This window comes from Maniola jurtina, chromosome 1 (genome assembly GCF_905333055.1).
Source record: "Maniola jurtina chromosome 1, ilManJurt1.1, whole genome shotgun sequence".
In the NCBI taxonomy this organism is placed as follows: Eukaryota; Metazoa; Arthropoda; class Insecta; order Lepidoptera; family Nymphalidae; genus Maniola; species Maniola jurtina.
Window position 1 is genome coordinate 8,657,071 of NC_060029.1, and position 20,134 is coordinate 8,677,204.

Below are 20,134 nucleotides of genomic sequence, written 5' to 3' on the forward strand. Positions count from 1 at the left end.
TAATCACATAATGGTAGCAGTTCTCTTGGGATAATAATGCGTTGGGTTCCCAAATCCTTCCGCATCCCGTTTAGCTGATATCACGAAATTTGGCGGGTAGGTAGGTCTTATAGTACTAGTAGAAGAAAAAATCCGAAAGCCATGAATTTAAGGTTATATTACAAAAAAAAATGTATTCTTTAAAATATAATTGGTTTATTAAATCACATGTAGATGGTGCTGTTTATTATTAACTTGCAGTGTTGCACATAAGTAACAACAATGTATGTTAAATACATAAATATATAAATACTGTACAATGTTACGGAGCCCTCCGTATACAAGTCCAACTCCACTTGATCGGTTTTTGTAGGTATATACTATCTTCTTCTTCAACTTTTTAGACATAGATTTCTTTCTAGAACGTATCTACAAAATTTCGTATAATTTGTTTGGTTAGTATTCAAATGAGTTATGAAAGCCGAACTACGTTAATGGAGCGAGTGACTGTGAGACCTCTCTTAAACGTGTTTCAATATTCTAGTTTTATGCCGTGTAATCGATTATGTGATATGACGAATCGACAGTGGTGCAGTGCAGTGCGGTGCGACACAGCTGTTGCGAACTTCAAATGAAATCTGCATATAATATTTCGATCGTTTGTCATCTTAGTTTATTTATCACTGGCTTTGTTCTGGTTGGCCTAGCCAACCAGAACAAAGCCAGTAGCCTTAATAATAATAAAATTTGACATATTGTAAATAAATGTACATACATAAAAATTAAATACTGATCTTTTGAATTGACATTATAATCTATAATATAAAAATGAATCGCAAAATGTGTTGGTAAGCGCATAACTCAACAACGCCTGGACCAATTTGGCCAAATCTTTTTTTAAAATGTTCGTTGAAGTTCAAGGATGGTTTTTACGGCGAGAAAAATTAGAATTATTGCTGGAAAAACCCTAAAAATAGCCCTTTTCTTTTTCCCATACAAATGATTTCTAACTAAAACGTAGTCAATTTGAGCTTTATTGCTATGGTATAAAGTTCATATTAAATTACAAGCACTCACTGTTGTCTAAGCAATGTAGGTGTGTTCCTAACGTCAACGGTTCTGTTCAGGAGAATTTTTTAAAATACGTAGGCACAAAAACTGCCACATTACAAATCTTTTTGACAGGACGAAGTCTGTCGGGTCAGCTAGTAAAATATAAAATAATAATAGTTTATAGAAAAATTAATTAAAATTATTTGCCTACTTTATTTTAACAATTAGTAATTAAGTCATACTATGAATTGTAACAAATAATTAAAATAATAATTGTAATTGTGTTTACTGAAAAATATGAATTATTGTATTTAATTAACAAATGATTGGAAATAAAGGCTTTATTTATTTATTTATTTTATTTATTTGTTCTGGTTGAGGCATGAATACCTATTTGAAAATTATTTATTTTTAATGGGAGATATTAATATGGGAAAAAGTTCGGCTCTTGGGCCTGCGTGGGGGCATCGTTCCAACACGTACAATACCTAGCTCTTGTGCTAGCCACTCGTACATTTTTATGTTATTAATTTATTAATCATATTATCAAAACAAACCCAGAACAAACTAAGTAATAGGTACCTAATAATATGTTTAGCAATAGCGCTGACACTGCGCGGTGGTTGCGGCATTGATGGGCTACAATTGCAACCTGTGCATTACAAACTTATCTCACCAAAACAAAATCTCTTACTTATCTCTTTATCAAACAAACTATTAGGTAAGCTAGCTATGAACTCTGGGTGAACGGAGACATAATTACGGGGAATTTTTATTAGCTGAAACTTTTAACATTTATAAGTGTATCTTATGAACTAGGTATAGTCTATATCAAAACTTAAGTATCAATTTGACTAACAATTACTTATACGGGAAACCTTGTGTGACCCGTACAACTCTTTTTTTGATAAATATGTAGGTACCTGTGGGATGAGATGGATAAAGCAACCTCATCTTATTTTAAGTAAGTGCATCAACAAGTTGCACTGAACATTCATTCCCGGTGGGCGTTATGTACGACTATTGCAAGGAATCGATATTAAAATATTTAATTACATTATTAAATGGGGCGCTGTGGGCGTATCTGCTGTTTGAAATGAAATAGGGAAGCCCGCCATTATAAATTATAATAAGCTCACAAAATTAATAATTTTTCAATAATTATTTGCTCAACTAAAGTTTTATATTAGCTAATAATCTTAGTTTCTTCTCATTTGAGACGATGTTGATTACTTTGTTAGGTAGATACTTCAACCACTTAGGTAGGTAGTTGAATGACGCTTACCGCTATCTTCTTCCTACTAGCAAAGTTCGCAAATTCTCCGTGCCACCCATCCTACGCAGACATACTGTTAAAGGTTATTATATCATATTCCATTATCTAGCAAACATCCATCTAACTATGAATATCAATCAGTGTGTCAACGCCCACAACTAGACATAGATCTTTTGAAGAGCTCTCCCAAACGCGTCCAGAACGGACTTCCGCCTTCCTCATCCACCCACATCCGCTACCTTTTTAAGGTCATTAGTCCAGCGGGCTGAACGTCGTCTCACACTACACTTTTTTCAATTTGAGAGCGCGTCTGCTCCAACGGTCATCGACTTTTTTTAATTTATTTATTCTGCGACAAAAACTAATGCCAGCGTAAGGACATCAAAATAATTTTGTCAGATTTTTGTTTGTGTTAGAAGCACATGAATAGACTCACAGGCTCATGTGATACAACTAGAAGCGCGCGATGAGCCACGCAGCACAGAACAGCCCTCCTACAAAGTTAAATTGTGTTAGACGGGTTGAATCGTTATAATATTATTAATAATAGGTATCCCGACAAAATCAACAATAATGCAGCAACGGCCAACGTTGCGCGTTGCTTCCTGCGTAATTGAATAACTCACGTGCATTTAACTGGAACAATGTATGTCGCTTAATGGTAGTAAAGTGCTTATTAACATCACAATACGAAATTATCTGGACCATTATAAACACAAATTCTATTAGCAAAATGTTTGTAGAATTTAGAATAGGTAGATATTTTCTGCTCTGTTACGCTAGCGCTTTTCTTAGGGTTATCTTAAGAATAATGGAATATCGATACGCTTAGGTTTACGCTTAGATTGGCTAAAGAAAATACAGTTTGTTCGCGAAATTGGCGTGGAAGGTAGCAGGTTACCTTTTCTTTGTCATTCGTTTGTAGCTCGGTACCTAGTTACTTCACTTCACTACCTACACTACTTTACTTTGAGTCCGTATTATACATATTATACACGCATATTATACGTATTATATATATCCATAATGGTTATATATTGATATAACCATTACAGTATCTATAATTATCTAGGTATCTATCTGTTTACATGTTCAATATTCTGGATTAATGGATTAATTTTTTTTAAAGAATATGAGACAATTTTTGTCATGAATAATCTTGTAATAAATTAATTTTTATTAATAAAAAATAACTTATGTTTTACCTATAGGTATAGTTTTGTAATAAACTAACTTAGTTAGGTAATAGCATAAAGCTATAATGGGTAATAGGTACCTACTATGACAGGTTACTTGTAGGTATTGCTACGAGAGAGAGCAAAGTTGCGACTTGTGAGATGTTTGTGAGAGATTTGAACAGTTCTTGATTAGTATTCCTATACCTAGCTATTTACTAGACGGACATGTTAAGAATAACACAGTACTTTAAAGCCCACCTTCCTAACATAGTTAGATACCACATACAATATACATTGCGATATATACGAACAAATTGCCCATTCCAGTACCTATCTGCAAACAATACTGTTTTCGTCATCGCTATCAATTTAGTCAATATCAGTCAAGTCAAGTTAGTATCAATTATTTTGTTTGTGTAGATTCAGTGGTAGGCACTTGGTATCAGATGGGTCACTGATCCTTTATGCAAATTCAAATGTCTACCTGCATATGAATGTTATTTTAAACGACTTCAAAAAAGGAGGTTCTGTATTCGCCCCGTACATAGGTATGTTTGTTCGCGATTTTCTCATTGGCCAATGACCCCTAACTTGACTAAATAATAATTATAGTCACGCTATACGTCTTATAAAGTGTACTTCTCTTTTTGGCATTTAAAATTTAATTGTTGTATTGTTGTGGAAACCCTAAAAATATACTATTATTTTGTGTCTTATATAAAAATAGATCTTTAAATACGTAAAAATTTAAAAGTAAGTAAGCTTAGTAAGTATGTTTTGTAATATGTAATTGTACTTAAAATACTATGGTAATAATTTACAATAATATGGCGGTGACCTCAGTGGCGCTCCAAAACCAATCAAATGGCGGTGACAATAGCCACACGTTATAGGTGCTTATGTTGAATACGATTCTGAATCGCGACGTATAGCGATACAGAATCGTAGGTAAAGATAGGAAATGCTTTAGTTTTCCTCAGTTTACTTACAAAGTAAACAAGAAAATTTCTCGCTGAAATGCGTAAGAGGCGCACTATACGCGGCCCATACGACCTTCTTACAGTGACAGTGAAATCATGATACGAGTGAAAAATTTAACTCCAGAGGGCCCGGTCCGGCAAATTGTGTTGCTTACGCGTTCCTCCCAGAAGGTTTCTGCGATTTGTTTATGTGCTAAGCAAACTATAAGAAAAACAAGTTGTTACACATACACAGCCACATGCCAGAGAGGCATCGCTACCGTAGGTAGGGGACGATGGGGGAATTGCGGACACGGGGTAAATACGGACTAGCAGATATCTACTCAATTCCTTTCCCCCGTGCCCGTCCGCCATGATCACTAGTTACTTTCCGCCATCTTCAGTGCCAGGGAAACATTCGCGACGGAAGGCTGTGCACCATTTTTAAGGTAAATAAACTCAAACGTTTTTGTGAGTTTTGATCTAATTTGTAGTGTTTACTATTTTGAGTGTTATGTCTGTTAAATAAGTGACAATAAAAAACTATATTTTCTATCGAATGCCTCGTTCAGATAGAATAGATTACACAAACAACTTTCGATGAGAAATTTTGTTACCTACAAATTATTATTGCCAACTTTTTTTTTTTGGATCTGGTTGGGTTAATTGCGGACAAGCTCGTTGGGGTGAATACGGACGTCCGTAATTACCCCTGACTAGATAATTTGTCAAAAGCTAAACCAATTTACTGCTCATTTTCAGATGCCTCGAAAGTATATCAGAAAAAAAGAACGAACGTACAACACCATCGCAACCTTGCAAAAAGCCCTACAAGAAATAAAGGATGAACATATAACTTTTCGTCAGGCGGAAGAGAATACAGAATTCCGAAGTCTACACTTCTTGACAAAGTGAAAAAGGGCTGTTCCAAAAAAGGCATAAAGTCAACTTTTAATAAAATTCAAGAATTCAAGAATAAAAAATTCAAGAAACACACGTCCGTATTTGCCCCAAGGGCTACGGGTAATTACGGACAGACAAGGTTTTGTTTTTCAATCAAAATTAGTAGTGGTTTATTGATCTCCTAGAATAGTTAATGTTAATTTTGTACTTGAATAACTAAAGTTTTATAATTAATAAAGACTGATTGATTATTTCGAATAGTATGGGTTTTATACGTAATTTCCCTTCAGCGTCCGCAATTCCCCCATCGTCCCCTATACCTTTTGCGGCTGTATCGCTGCAAAAAGTCGCGGTGGGTGATCTCCCTAAAAGTTCAAATATAAATCAAACACTGCATGTGTTTGATTCATATATTTTCCGCTTCCGGAAAAGGGGTGGTACCTGAAGGCGGATTCGGATAGGCGGATAAAATTCATCAGGGTTTTGTTTTGAATGGTATTTTTTACAAAGCGTTTTACTGTACGATATTATCTTCACTGCTATAAAATAGTAGATAGGCATACGCTAGGTTTCGTTTATGGACGTTGCAGTAGTAGGATCTGAATTAGTTGTAGGTAGTGGTTGCAACATAATAATGCAGATAAGATTTTGGTTGGCTCTTTACTTTGAATGTTATTCCTCTACACATACGTTAGAGCACATTAACTTGGGTAGGTACGTAGTAGGTAAAAAACTGTTTTCCCAAACAATATTTTTAGACTTTCACGGAAATAAAATCGTTTCAGGCATTGCAGGTTTTGTGAATTTATTCGGATATTGATGACCATTGTTAATCTGCATACCCGAGAGTGTCCTCAAATCTATTGTTTTAAAAATAGCTGTATAGTTTGTATTTTTAACGTGTGTGAAAAATTATTTGTACAAGATTAATATATACTACACTACTCTACTATATGAAACTTTCCCGCCGATCTCTGAGTTCTCAACCAAACTTAATGATTTCAAACTTTTGCAGGTTAGGTAATCCATCCCATACCTACCAATCCTACTTAATATTATAAAGGTGAAAATGAGGATGTTTGTTACTCAATCACGCAAAAACGGCTGAACGGATTCGGATGAAATTTGGAATGGAGATAGATTATACCCTGGATAAACACATAGGCTACTTTTTATCCCGGATAATCAAAAAGTTCCTACGGGATTTTGAAAAGCTTAAATCCATGCGGACGAAGTCGCGGGCATCAGCTAGTATTATTATTATTAAAAATATATTTGTTTATCTTGACGCATTTTGGCACGGAGATATTTTATTTAGGTATTTTGTACCGTGGATAGGAGATAACAAAACTAAGTTCGTGTTTAGCTCTAAGTAGATCGCGGTGTGAACCGAAGTATGAAAAGACGCGCTAGCGACGAGCGAATCGAAACGAACTTAGTTTCGATTCCCTTCGCTCCCAATGTGGCCTGAGTTTTATAGCCTTTTTTGAGTAACTAAGGGCATGCCTGAAACTTACGTTAAAGAAGCGAACTTTTGTAATTCGTTAATGAAAATTAATATGAAGACTGGAAAGTTATCGTCACAATTGTGTTGTAACTCACGTTTTAATTTGGAAAGCTTCGTAATGAAATTAACTTTAATTTAATTATTACGAAGCTCCATCTGTTACAATCCCCTTTATCTCCATGTAGACATTATCTACATCATCCATACTAATTAATATTGTAAACAAGCTGGTCCCCGCGACTTCATCCGCGTGATTTTAGGTTATTCTCTCTTTTAAGTTAGGTGAACTCTTTAATTTTCCGGGATAAAAGTAGCCTATGTCCACTCTCCAGGACTTTAGCCTACGCAAAAAACATGTCGATCCGTTGTTCCGTTGAGACTTGATTAAAGGACAAACTAACAAACCAACTTAATATAGTGATGGGTAGTGATGGAAAAGTGTGTCTGTATGTCGTTTGTCTGCAAGTTTTTCACGGTCCATCCGTTTAACCAATTTTAACGAAATTGCGTACAGGAAAAGCTTGTATCCCGTGGCTGTACATAAGCTATTTTTTGTGCCTGAAGATCAAAAAATTCTCGCGGCATTCAAAAAAACCTATATCCACGTGAAGTCTCGGGCATCACCTACTGAAATCATGTTTTTATGAGAAAGAAACTAAGAGTTTACCTCGTCGCGTATATCTAAAAGTTACTTAAAGGATTTCATTTCTCTTTTCGTCAATAGACAAAGGCCAACCGTGCGAAGCGAGGCCACTCAACTAAAAGGTACCAAGGTATGTGTGGGTACTGCCAAATAGTTATTTTTAAAATAGTAGAGAAACAAACTACGGAAACAACACGATCAAAAAACATTAAGCACACATTTAGAGTTTGTAAAAGAGGATTCCACAAAAATACAACAGTAAACATCAAAAAATGTTTAAAGTAACTTTACAGCGGCATCGCAAATGATATTATTAAGGTTGCATTTAATTTCTATTTTTCTGAAAGAAGTCGGCGTTAAAATGCGTAAGCTTTGTTCCTTGTTTAATGTAATAATTATATACGAGCTCGTAAACGGAAACTAATGCGACGGCGTATCTGTTCCGTGATACTGATAAGTAAACTGCGTGAACAACGGAACTACTATCTACTCACACGGATTTCGTTTTTAGATCTTTGTCTCCTTTCAATTAATGCTCTAAAGACCTTACGTACACGCGATGTAGATACTAATCGTTTTTAGGGTTCCGTACCCGAAGGGTGCCAATGGGACCCTATCACTAAGCCTCCGTCCGTCCGTCCGTCCATCCATCTGTCTGTCAGTGGTTATCTCATGAATCGTAATAAAATAGAGGGTTAAAATTTTCACAGAATGTTTATTTCTATTGTCGCTATAACAACAAATACATATAATAATTTCAAACTGTGTTTTGAAATTCATAGACTAGCGCTAGGCTGCAATCAGACCTTCTAGCAAACTAGAAGATGCCTATTCACTCTTGACTTAAAGGTACCCATATTAAAAGTGGAGTGGAAATCAGATGTTGAATAAGTATAAGCACAACGCACGAACGCACTATCAAGTGCTATTTATTTTTATTATTTCTTGTAACGTGGTACGGAATCCTTTGTGAGCGAGTCCAACTCGAACTTGACTGGTAATCAAATATCCTTTCTTAGGGTTCTGTAGTAGGTAATGATAGAATGACCACTTGTTTAATGTCCAGGAAAGAGGTACCCTGAAAAAATATTTGCCTACGACCTAGCGGTAACAAGTTTCTTGAACTAAGATTGTCAGCAGATTGTAAGCCATAAAGGCAGATATTGTACTGAAAATTGACGTACAGATCCCTTATTTTACCGACCCATTGAATCTATTGAACCCTACTCTAAATCGTTTTTGGATTTTCTTTTTTCAGGACACCTGTTACCTATAACAAGGAGACTATTGAATATACCAACTTTAAGTAGATAAGACTGAAACCGTACGACCGTAAAGACTTTTCAAGCTTGCCCCATCCGACAATTGCATGCGGTTTAATTAGAGTTCAATTATCATTGCTCATGAATTGTATGTAATTACATTTCGATTTCGGTCTGGTGTTAACAGGGCTCTCTCCGTCACTCGCTTCATACAATCGTAGTTCCAATTTCATTTGAATATTAAGCAACCAAAGTCCATGAAATTTTGCAGACATATTCTTAAAACTAATATCTGTGTCTGTGGTGTTTTTGATTTTTCTAAAAATATGTAGTTTTAAAATTACAGGGGCTCAAAGATTTGTAAACAAATTTTTAAGACCGCGTAACTTTGAAACCGAATATTTTAACAGAAATCTGGAAAACCACAGACATAGATATTAGTTTCTAGAATATGTGTGCAAAATTTCATGGACTTTGGTTGCTTGATATTCAAATGAAATTGGAACTACGTTTGTATGAAGCGAGTGACGGAGAGACCCCTCTTAAGCAGCAAAAGTTATTTAAGCTTAAAATATGCTCAATTTTTGTCTGCGTCAGGCATTTACACCGTAAGCTGCTTTGTTATCTTAATGTGATAATTACTGTTGTTTACTTGCGCTCATAAACGGAAACTGATGCTGCGCCGTTTACAGGGAGATATACCTTCTTGCTCGTATCTACCTATTTACCGTTTAGCTTTTATTACAAGTTATAGTTGGTTACTGTAGAGTTTTGGGCGCATAGATTACTTTAAAAGCGATGATGGCGCGGTGGTTAAGAGTTAAGACGTCGCGTCGGCCTCCTATTCGGGTTCGATGATTCGATCCCTGACACTCATCTCTGACTGTTCGGAGTTATGTGCGTTTTAGCCAATTAAATATCGTAACTTGCATGCCTGAAAGTTCTTGATAATGTTCTCAAAGATGGGTGAAGTCTACCAATTCGCATGTAAGCATGTTGGACTATTGCCAAATCGTCCCGTTCTCAGTAGTGAGCCGGTGATGGGTTGGTGATGGTGATGATGAGCTACCTCTAGCAACTAAAAATTAGCTTTGAAAGTTTGTCTAATATCTACCTATCTAGATAACCTCGCAGAAAACTTGCCGCACTTCGCTGAACCCTCGTTGAAACCTCACACCCGCCGAAAACTCACCGATTCCTCGCCAAAACCTTGCAGAAACCTCGGTTACGCCTCGATGAAACATTGTCAAAATGAGCCAAAACCTCGCCGACATCTCGCCGGAACCATACCGAAATCTAACCGATACAATACCGAAAACTTACCTAAGCATCGCCGAAGCCCCACCGAAGCTTTACCGAAATGTCACCGAAATCTCACTGAACCTCGCCAAAACCTCACACATACATCACCGAAATCGAAACTTCGCCGAAACCTTGCCGAAAGCAAGTGATATTCCAATGCAATTTGATTATGAAATGATTTGACTTTATTATCATCTTATTTTTTTGTAGGGATATAAGTAGGAGTAAGTATATTGGGATTTGTAAAATCCTATTGTGATCCAATACAAATTCAATAAACTCTAACGAAATTGTTTCATTCAAAGGGTCTTTTTACGTCCGGATTTTTTAAATAAATACCATTATTGATTTTATTGACAAAAAACATCGTATAGGTACAATTTTTACAGTTGGTAGGTTATGTTTTATACATTTTTACATCCAACGATAACCGCAACCACATCTGAATTGTGGATAGGTAGGTACCAAGTCACATTATGGGTCCCATTCTTAAATCGTAATCCGTCTTTTAGATAACCCGTGCACTCAACACGATTTATAGGTATGTAGTATGTACCCAAAGAAAAGGGTCTGGCGAGCTAATTGATGTCCGAGGTCCACATTTTATTAATCCCCGGGCCCCGACCCAAAAAGAGGGGTGTTATAAGTTTGACGTGTGTATCTGTCTGTTGCATCGTAGCTCTTAAACTAATGAACCGATTTTAATTTAGTTTTTTTTTTGTTTGAAAGGTGGCTTGATCGAGAGTGTTCTTAGCTATAATCCAAGTAATCGTAATAAATAAAGACAGACAGACAGACAGACAACAAAGTGATCCTATAAGGGTTTTGTTTTTTCTTTTGAGGTACGGAAGCCTAAAAAATGTTTATGCACCAAGATTCGAATCCAAACCTTACTGATTATTATCGTAGTCAAGTTAGTCAACTTCATATACCTAGCTACTAATCTGGATTCTGTACTCTGGTGCCCAACAAGTTTAAACGCGGTATTCATTGTATAAAGAAGAGGTGAAAACTTGATGGAAAGCGGATCGGAAATAAGTGGAAGTAATATGTTAAGTATATTAGATTCGCTAATGATCAGTGGCTATCGTGTAACTTTTCTATCTAATGTTCTAATAATTATATAAATGCGAAGGAGTGCTTGTTTGTTGGTTTATTGGTTTGTTCTTCAATCACGTCGCAATAGAGCAACGATTCGATGTGATTTTTGCATGGGTATAGTTAAAGATTAAAGACCTAGAAAACGGCAGAGGCTACTTTTTATAAGGTAAAAGCAAAGAGTTTCACGGGATTTTTAAAAACCTAAATCCACGCGGACATACTGGTGGGAATCAGCTAGTTGAAAAATAAACATGAATAGCACTTGGTATTCTGGACTCATAGATTGGCTAGTTTTTATCAAACAACTTTCGCGCTCTCCATGGTCTTAACTAAACTTAAATTGATCGGAATATAAGGTTCCAGTCGTAGATGTAAAAATTGCCTTTACACTACTTTTTTTTGTTGTCCATCTATTCTAAGTATGGCATAAATTGAACACTTGCAACTTGAAATGAGCAACCACCGAGTTTCTTGCTGGTTCTTCAGTAGGAACGGCATTCCGAACCAGTAGTAATTTATTTTGACGATCTAAAAGCACTGGTAAAAGTTCAGTTGAATAAAAATATATTCTACTCTATTCCAAAAAAAAAAAAAAAATGCACAGTAATTGGGTAGGTAGGTACCTAATCGCATACATCAAATATTAATCGATTGAAAGTTCTTGGAATTACTGCAGCTGGTAGGCTGGAATAGACCTACTATTTTAAGGAAAGGACAATACAAATTAGAGACTAAGGGAGGGATCACGACTACTGCACCTGGAAGAGGCGAAAAACATCTTGGCCAAGAAGCTTCTGCTGTTCCTGGCGGCAATTAGTATTGGACGAGATCTGTAAGACGGTGGCAGAATTTATCCTAGAGAAAGAAAAACAGGATGAAACCAGGAACGAATTTTTCAAATCGAAAATTTTCAACCCCACTGAATTTAATCAATGTCAAGTGTCTCAACTCTCATCTGAAATCTCGTGTTGCGTGGAAATAACTTACGTAAATCGCTTCGAACTTATTTCAAATACATTAGTATCAAGAGCTTCGCAAATATTTCATCACACTGGTACTGAACAATGCAAATCCATTACACAATCTGCGCTACACACTACGCTACACTATAGAGAATAGAGATCCATTAAACATGTGTACGAGCAAAAGGAGCGAAGAAGCAGAACCATGAATCATAATCTTCACCTTCCGTTCAAACATGTTTCTAAATTGAAAATAGAATCTTCATTGGCATAAGAGTCATGGTAAACTATCTGAGAAAATATAGGAGAGGTACTACATGGTGCCCGCGTCTTCTTCCGCGTGGATATAGGTTTTAGGGTTCCGTACCTCAATAGGAAAAACGGAACCCTTATAGGATCACTTTGTTGTTTGAGTTTTCGGGATAAGCAGTAGCTTTATCCGTGACTGAGATACAAGCTATCACTGTACGAAACCGATAGGTAAGGCAAGGCCCATGATTCTGTCCACGTGGAATTAGGTTTTTTTAAATCCCGCGGGAACTCTTTGATACATGATATGATATGGGACGTGATTGATAAATTACAATATGTTTATTGTTTGATTTGGTTGACCGATCAAGCTTGACCGTATTTTGTACGCTCGTACTACATAGGAAGAGTGCTCATAGTCATACATATATTGTTGTTTTCACTCCTGTAAAATGTAGCACGTCTGTTTAAGCCCTGATGTTAATGAACCATTTTCTTGAGTTTTCAAACTTATGCTGATAATTAATCAGTTTAAAAGGCTTCATTCATCGAAAACAATAGACCGTTTAGTAACAAACTTGTTACTTATAAGCAATTTCCTGTTTAAACTTTGATTAGATGTATCTTGTCATTAAGGGGATCTATACACAAGTGTAAATTAAAAATTTATAACACCCCCGACGATCCAAAGTATTTGAGTTTTCCAAAACATCATTTTTAAATAAATAATTATGTATTTAGGCAACGTCCATCTTGACAGCTTGACATTTGTCTATTGACATAATATTAAAAACCTAACGGTTATCTAACCTTCTTATCTACAAGAAAACTAGAAAAGAGCTGATAACTCTTAAACGGCTGAACCAATTTTTTTAGATTATAGCTAAGAACACTCTCGATCAAGCCACCTTTCAAACAAAAAAAACTAAATTAAAATCGGTTCATTCGTTTAGGCGCTACGATGCCACAGACAGATACACAGATACACAGATACACAGATACACAGATACACAGACACACAGATACACAGATACACACGTCAAACTTATAACACCCCTCTTTTTGGGTCGGGGGTTAATAAAATAACGACTTTTGAAGCTTTTTATTTAAAACTATACTTAACTACAATACCTTGGATATTTTAAAAAGTCACTTAAGTAGGTATACGGCTCCCTTTTTCCTTTTGAGGTACGGAACCCTAAAAATGAAAAAGTTTTCAACGACCACATAATATGTTTAGATTGTTTACTAAATCACATCATAGATGACACTGTCCGTCATCAAATAGTTCAGCTATTGGACCGAAAATTACTATATGATTTACTGCAGTGTTATTTCTTGTACCATAGTGCGGAACCCTTCGTGTGCTAGTCCTATAGCTGATTTTTCTAATGGTTATATTGTATGATACACAGACCGTCGGACTGATAGACAAAACTGAGGGTCCTGGTTTTAATATAGAACCGAACGGAACTCTAACAATTCTCTACATAAGTAATTATCCAAAGCTTATTTGCATTTATGTATAATATGGAACTTAGCACTGCAGTTAAACAGATTATCTCGTGCTTGCTCCATTAGTACAACTACAATGACACATGATTAACCACTTCACTTTTATGTTTCTCGCAACAAAGTAGGCGATATAGTCAAAAAACTTCGAGGTTGAACAATGGACCCTACTTAGTCATTTGTTTCATTGTTCCCACAAAGGCATTGCTCTCAATCTTTTCTAGCTGGGTCCACACTAAGCTCACCTACCTCGCGAGGTTTTACTTTTACTTTGCTCGGCAGCGTATTAACATCGTTCCAGAAAAAGGCATTATTTCAATTATATTTTTGATGAGTAACTGAGATGTTTTCTCGAATTTTAAGCTTGCGCGGGGACATCTTAGTTACTCATCTATACATCTGTACTAAGATAATAAAGAGGTATAGTTTGTAAGTTTGTTTGTAGGGGATAATCTCTGGAACTACTGAACCGTTTTGCGAAGCCGATGCGGGTCTCTCGTTAAAAATATAAATAATGCGGTAATTTTAGTGTACATACACACACTTCTTAGCTTGACAATTCAAATCTAGACATCCACGACTGGGGTCTGGGATCCTGGGACTGTCAATTTAGTTTAAAGGAGATTATTCACAAATTCAGAACCGGGATCTGACTTGCGTTTTACGCTTTTCTAGGTACCTATCTTATTAAGTTATTACAGTTGAGACGGAATATGATCAGTTTGAAGTTAATAAGTATGTTTTAATTTGCTAGTATGTAATATGAAGCTTTTTAAAACAAAAGGATGATCCGCCTTTTTTGAGATATAAGATTAAAAAATATGATGGATTAGTGATATAGGTTGTGAAAAACAAGTTATTTTAAATAGCTGTTTTTGCTGGTTCTTCTTACTAGATCGCGGTATTCCAAAAAGTGTAAATCGAATCAAAGCTTAGATTTTTTTCATTTAATGAGACTTCGTTATCTGCCTGTCTGTCGTGTCGGGAATCAAAATACTTCCCGATGACCTTGAATCATGAAATTTTTCAGGTAGCAATGACTTATAGCACAAATAAAGGGAAAAATCTGAAAACCATGTGTGAGGCCGACTCGCACTTGACCGGCTCTTTTGCACGCGGCGGCGGTAAGTAGGTATTCTAATCTGTGATGAATCTATGTGGATGCCGTGCACGAGTTTTTGTAGGATTTTAAAATATCTCTAAAAAACAATTTATCCTGTATCAAACAATTAGGCACGCGTTCTTTACAATGTTCTTATTATCTTAATTTTTTATGGAAACTTCTTACAATGTTTTATCAGTCGACATGGTGACCAGTGGACGATCCAAAATCGATCAAAATTCCAATAAATAATGATATTTACTTATAAATTATAGCTAATACTAAAATCGGTCAGGTGCGAGTCGGACTGGCACAGGTAGGGTTCCGTACCAGCGTACAAGAAATAAAATTTAATTTTTTTTTAATTTTCATGGCGATAATTTTGAAACGTTTAGTATTTTTTGTTATAGCGGCAATAGAAATACCCAATCTGTAAAAATTTCAGGCCTCTATCTATGGTTGACGGGATACAGTCCCCTGATAGACAAACAGACGGACCGACGGACGGAGAGTGGAGTTTTTAGTGATAGCTGTGGCACGGTGTTCTGTGTAGCTGTGGTAATAGCAGGGTAATAGGGTCCCGTTGGCAGTTGGCGCCTTTCGGGCACGGAACCCTAAAAACGAATGTCAATCGGCTCTTTTCGATACGTAACGAAATAACACTTACGACTGTGACTATAGGTTGGTAGGTATAGAGCATAGACCAAAAAAATGTACATACAGTAGGTACTTTGAGGATATTGCTGGACAATTTATATTATGTGCTAGCAAAGTGCTAGAGACGTTTTTAGACACACGGGGCACACGGTATTTATTATTTTGAACTGTGATTTTGAAGGTAGGTCCAAGAGTGAGCTTTTTTTGCAAAAGTTAAAAAATATAACAAAGACCGCGCGTTTCAGCCACGAAGAATGGCTGGTTTTAAACTTTTAACATAATTTTTATGTTTAACTAGCTGATGCCCGCAGCTTTACTCGCGTGGGTTATTAAAAATCCCGCGGGAACTTTGATTTCCCAGGACAAAAGTAGGCTACTTTTGGCCTCCTTGATGAGTTTAATTCTTGGCTAATCCTCTACTTGTCAGTGAAAGCCCCGTAAAAATAGATCCAGCCGTTTCGAAGATTAGCCTGTTAAAACCGACAGACAGACAAACAAAAAATTTTAAAAAGTGTGATTCAGTTAGTTATGGTATCGTTCAAATAACCATAATATGAGCTTAATATGAGGTAGTTATTTCGAAATTACAGACAGACACTCGAATTTTATTTATTAGTACCTATAGATAAAAAAGAGTAATTTAATTAGTAAAATTTAACTTATTAGGTTTTACCAGGTAAAAGTGGTCAATATCTTTATCTAATTATTGTAAACTGGAATGTAACTTTCAATCCTTTCAATATGAATCAGAAACCTTGTTTCTTGAATTAATTTGTTTATTGTTTCCGTGCAAATTAGAGAAAGGTAGGTAATATAGGTAGGTACAACTCTCTGAGGTCTCGGCTGGCGCCTTGTCTTTTTAAAATCATTTATGAAGTACTAGCTGATGCCCGCGACTTCGTTCGCGTGGATGTAGGTTTTTTAAAAATCCCGTGGGAACTCTTTGATTTTCCGGGAAAAAAGTAGCCTATGTGCTAATCCAGGGTATAATCTATCTCCATTCTAAACAGCCCAATCCGTCCAGTAGTTTTTGCGTGAAGGAGTAACAAACATACACACACACACACACATACAAACTTTCGCCTTTATAATATTAGTGTGAAGTACTCGTAGGTACCGAGGTGCTGTGCCAGGTACCTACCTACCTACCTACTACCTATTGTACCTACTTCGCCTCGTCTTCCGGTATTATTTTTCCTTCAGTTGCTTCATTTCAGGCTTGCACTACCTAATTAACTAAGTGGGTACCTAGATAATGAGTATTTAGAATATTATTTAGAAAAGTGCATTGCGTAGGAACCTATGTGGTAAAGTTACCATACCAAAAAAATAAATAAAACAAAAAGTAGTTAAACATGAAAAATCATAACAAAAAAATAAGATTTGCAGATTCATAATAGGTAGGTACTTACCTAGCTATGTATTGAATCACTCAATGTTTTGTGCGAATACACTTGTGTTTTTTTCTTGCGGAAAAATGTAAGTGCTTAATTTAGGATGAAAAATAAACCTTAAGTAGATAAGATTTACGTTGCACACAATGAGATAACAACGATTTAGATTTAACCGTGTCAAGTTGAACAACGAATGAGGTACAGTCATCCTATACAAACTTACTATGTATATGTAGCCTGAACAAATAATTTGCATTCACAGCAGGGATTTATTGATACCATCGTAAACATGAAATCGATCAGACCGAAAAGGAGTTTGAAAGATTTTATTCATTTAGCACGCACATGGAAAATCGTATTAACAATCACGGCTACAAAGGTAGCGAGCACAATTTGATAAAGGTCCTACCTTGATCAAATTATCAGCAGTGCCTAAAATTTCGGACGGTTATTCGATCGCAAAATCCTGTTGAACTTGCAGTGGCCTGCGAGGGTTGAGCACAAGTGATTTAAAACAATTTGAACGGCTAAACGGGAGGTTGCGCGGTGAAAATAGGTCAGACTATAACGTTAGATGTCAACTCTTGCGACGTGGATGGAAGCACGGGCGCCACGCGCGGCACGCGGTTATCAACTAAGCATAATAAAAATGCCGGTAACTATTTCAAGCAATGCTTTTCTCATTGCATCGTAAACATCACAATATGTATGGTTGAATCTAGATGGGATCGATATATTTCCTGCATATTAATATGTGGTATACGACATTGATTTACGTGTTATTGTGAGTTCACTTCATTATATTATAATAACCTTCCTATTTTGTGATAATATAACGTTGTATGATTCAAACTGTAATTACTGAGAAACTTAATGAGAAACATAATTTTAAATCTATTTATTCTAGTACTAATCACACTAATATTATAATGAATAAATGAATAGATATTACTATACCACAAAAGTACACAAAAACACATAGGTACAAAGCAAAACAAAATCATCGCTATTTTTTTTTATTTTTTTTTATTTAAGCAACAAAGGCCCACAATATTATGTTAGTAAACATCTTAACCTATGTTAGTAACTAAATTATAATGTAATGTATGTTAGTAAGAAACTTATTCTATGTTAGTTAATATAATTAATATACTTATTAACTAATGCAGACATCCAGTGCGCTTTGAGAGCGCTGTCCTGTCTGTCTGCTATCACCTTCAGGATAATGTTGGGACTTCTCTCCAGCCTGCTTTTAATTGAGGCGATCCGTTTCCGCACTATTGCGAAGAATCCGTCTACACGGTTCTCCGCAAACATACCGGACGCGCTACAGTATCGAGGCAGTCCCAACATTATTCTGAAGATGTTATTATACTGGACTCGGAGAGCGTTTATAGATTTTTGGGTATAGTCAACCCACAGACTGCACGTGTAGAAGCTCTGACAAAAGGACTTGAACAAAGTGACCTTAACTTCTTTTGTGCAACGTGCAAATCTGCGAGCTATCATATCTACGAGCTATGGTAGCAACTATAGCAATCTCTTCTAGGCAACCACATAGGTATAATATCATAAGTAGGAAAGATTTCTTTGTTTGTTTGTATGTAATCGATAAATCGATTTTAAGAATAATTCCTTCACAACAATTAGAAAGCTACTTCATCCAGAACTAACGCTATACATAATAAGTAACTAAATATAATTAAACCTTCATCCGACCAAAGCCGGGCGGACCAGCTACTGTTTTTGCTGATAAAACAGTGACTACTTAGGTAGGTAAGGTTTTGATTCTAGTAAGTATATTCCAATCTGACTGATCGGTATAATTTAACTCAAGCAGTCTAAGATCTATCTATAAATAGTCGAGGTTTTGCACATAGATTCTCTGTAGGTAGGTATAAACGTATAATCTCCACTAAAAAAATATAATTTTCAAAAATTCCATATTTCACGCAAGCGAAGCGGTGGACATATGTTACTTTGTTTACAAGTTATCAACGGAATTTTTATCAATGTATACTCATGTAGGTATCTATCTATCAATTTATTTGTTGATCTCAGTTGACTTACATTACATTGATTTTCTTTATTATAACTAGTTAACGCTTGTTTTCTATCTAGGTCTTTTCATTTTTATTTTTTAACAGGGCTCTCTCCGTCACTTATTCCATACAATCGTAGTTCCAATTTCATTTGAATATTAAGCAACCAAAGTCCATGAAATTTTGCAGACATGTTCTAGAAACTAATCTGTGCCTGTGGTGTTTTAGATTTTTCTAAAAATATGTAGTTTTAAAATTACAGGGGCTCAAAGATTTGTATGTAAATTTTTAAGACCGCGTAACTTTGAAAACGAGTATTTTAATAGAAATCTGGAAAACCACAGGCATAGATATTAGTTTCTAGAATATGTCTGCAAAATTTCATGGACTTAGGTTCCTTAATATTCAAATGAAATTGGAACTACGTTTGTATGGAGCGAGTGACGGAGAGACCCCTCTTAAGGTTCCGTGCCACTGGTGCAAGTGGTAAATATAGACTGCTAAAATTGTAAGCCTTCCTTTTGACTTTGGCGTAGCCGGGTAAAAAAGGAGACCTAAGGTATGGTGCAACTTGTCCGTCTCTCCGCCCGTCACAAATTGCTTATTACAGTTACTACTAATGATATGGCATAAAATATAAGGCAGTTAAGGTCCATTTCATTTTGACGTACGCTCTATCAACTATTCTATCAATATTAGCGAGATGTGTAATCTTATAACTACTAATCCTACTAATTGTATAATAATTATAGCAATGTGACGTAAACAATCCTACTAATCTTACTTACTCATAAAATCCTACTAGATTTTTGTAATTATTATAATTATAAAAATCTTGTAGGATTTTATTTGTAAGCAGCGGTATGATATTTTTATATCAATCATTATTATAATGATGCGCTTACATGGACAATTTTTAAAGCAATAAATTGTCGCTCGACAACACGTAGATATGGGTCAATCTGGAGCAATAAATTAGAGCAATCTGATGGAGCAATTTTTTAGCATAACATTGCTGGAATTTTCAGGTATTGCTGAATATTGCAGTAAATT

General features: G+C 35.8%; 1 protein-coding gene across 2 annotated transcripts in view; it reads right to left on the reverse strand.

Annotated features, from left to right (window-relative positions):
* The window catches only part of LOC123872837 (bcl-2-related ovarian killer protein homolog A-like), a 33,891-nt gene extending 16,203 nt beyond the window's left edge, over nt 1-17,688 (reverse strand). Inside the window, exon 1 of one of the 2 annotated variants that reach the window (XM_045917444.1) lies at nt 17,449-17,688. The gene's annotated coding sequence lies outside the window, so the exon portion shown is untranslated. The remainder of the gene's footprint in view (nt 1-17,448) is intronic. The other variant, XM_045917509.1, reaches the window with a different exon arrangement.
* Nucleotides 17,689-20,134: the final 2,446 nt, after the last annotated feature.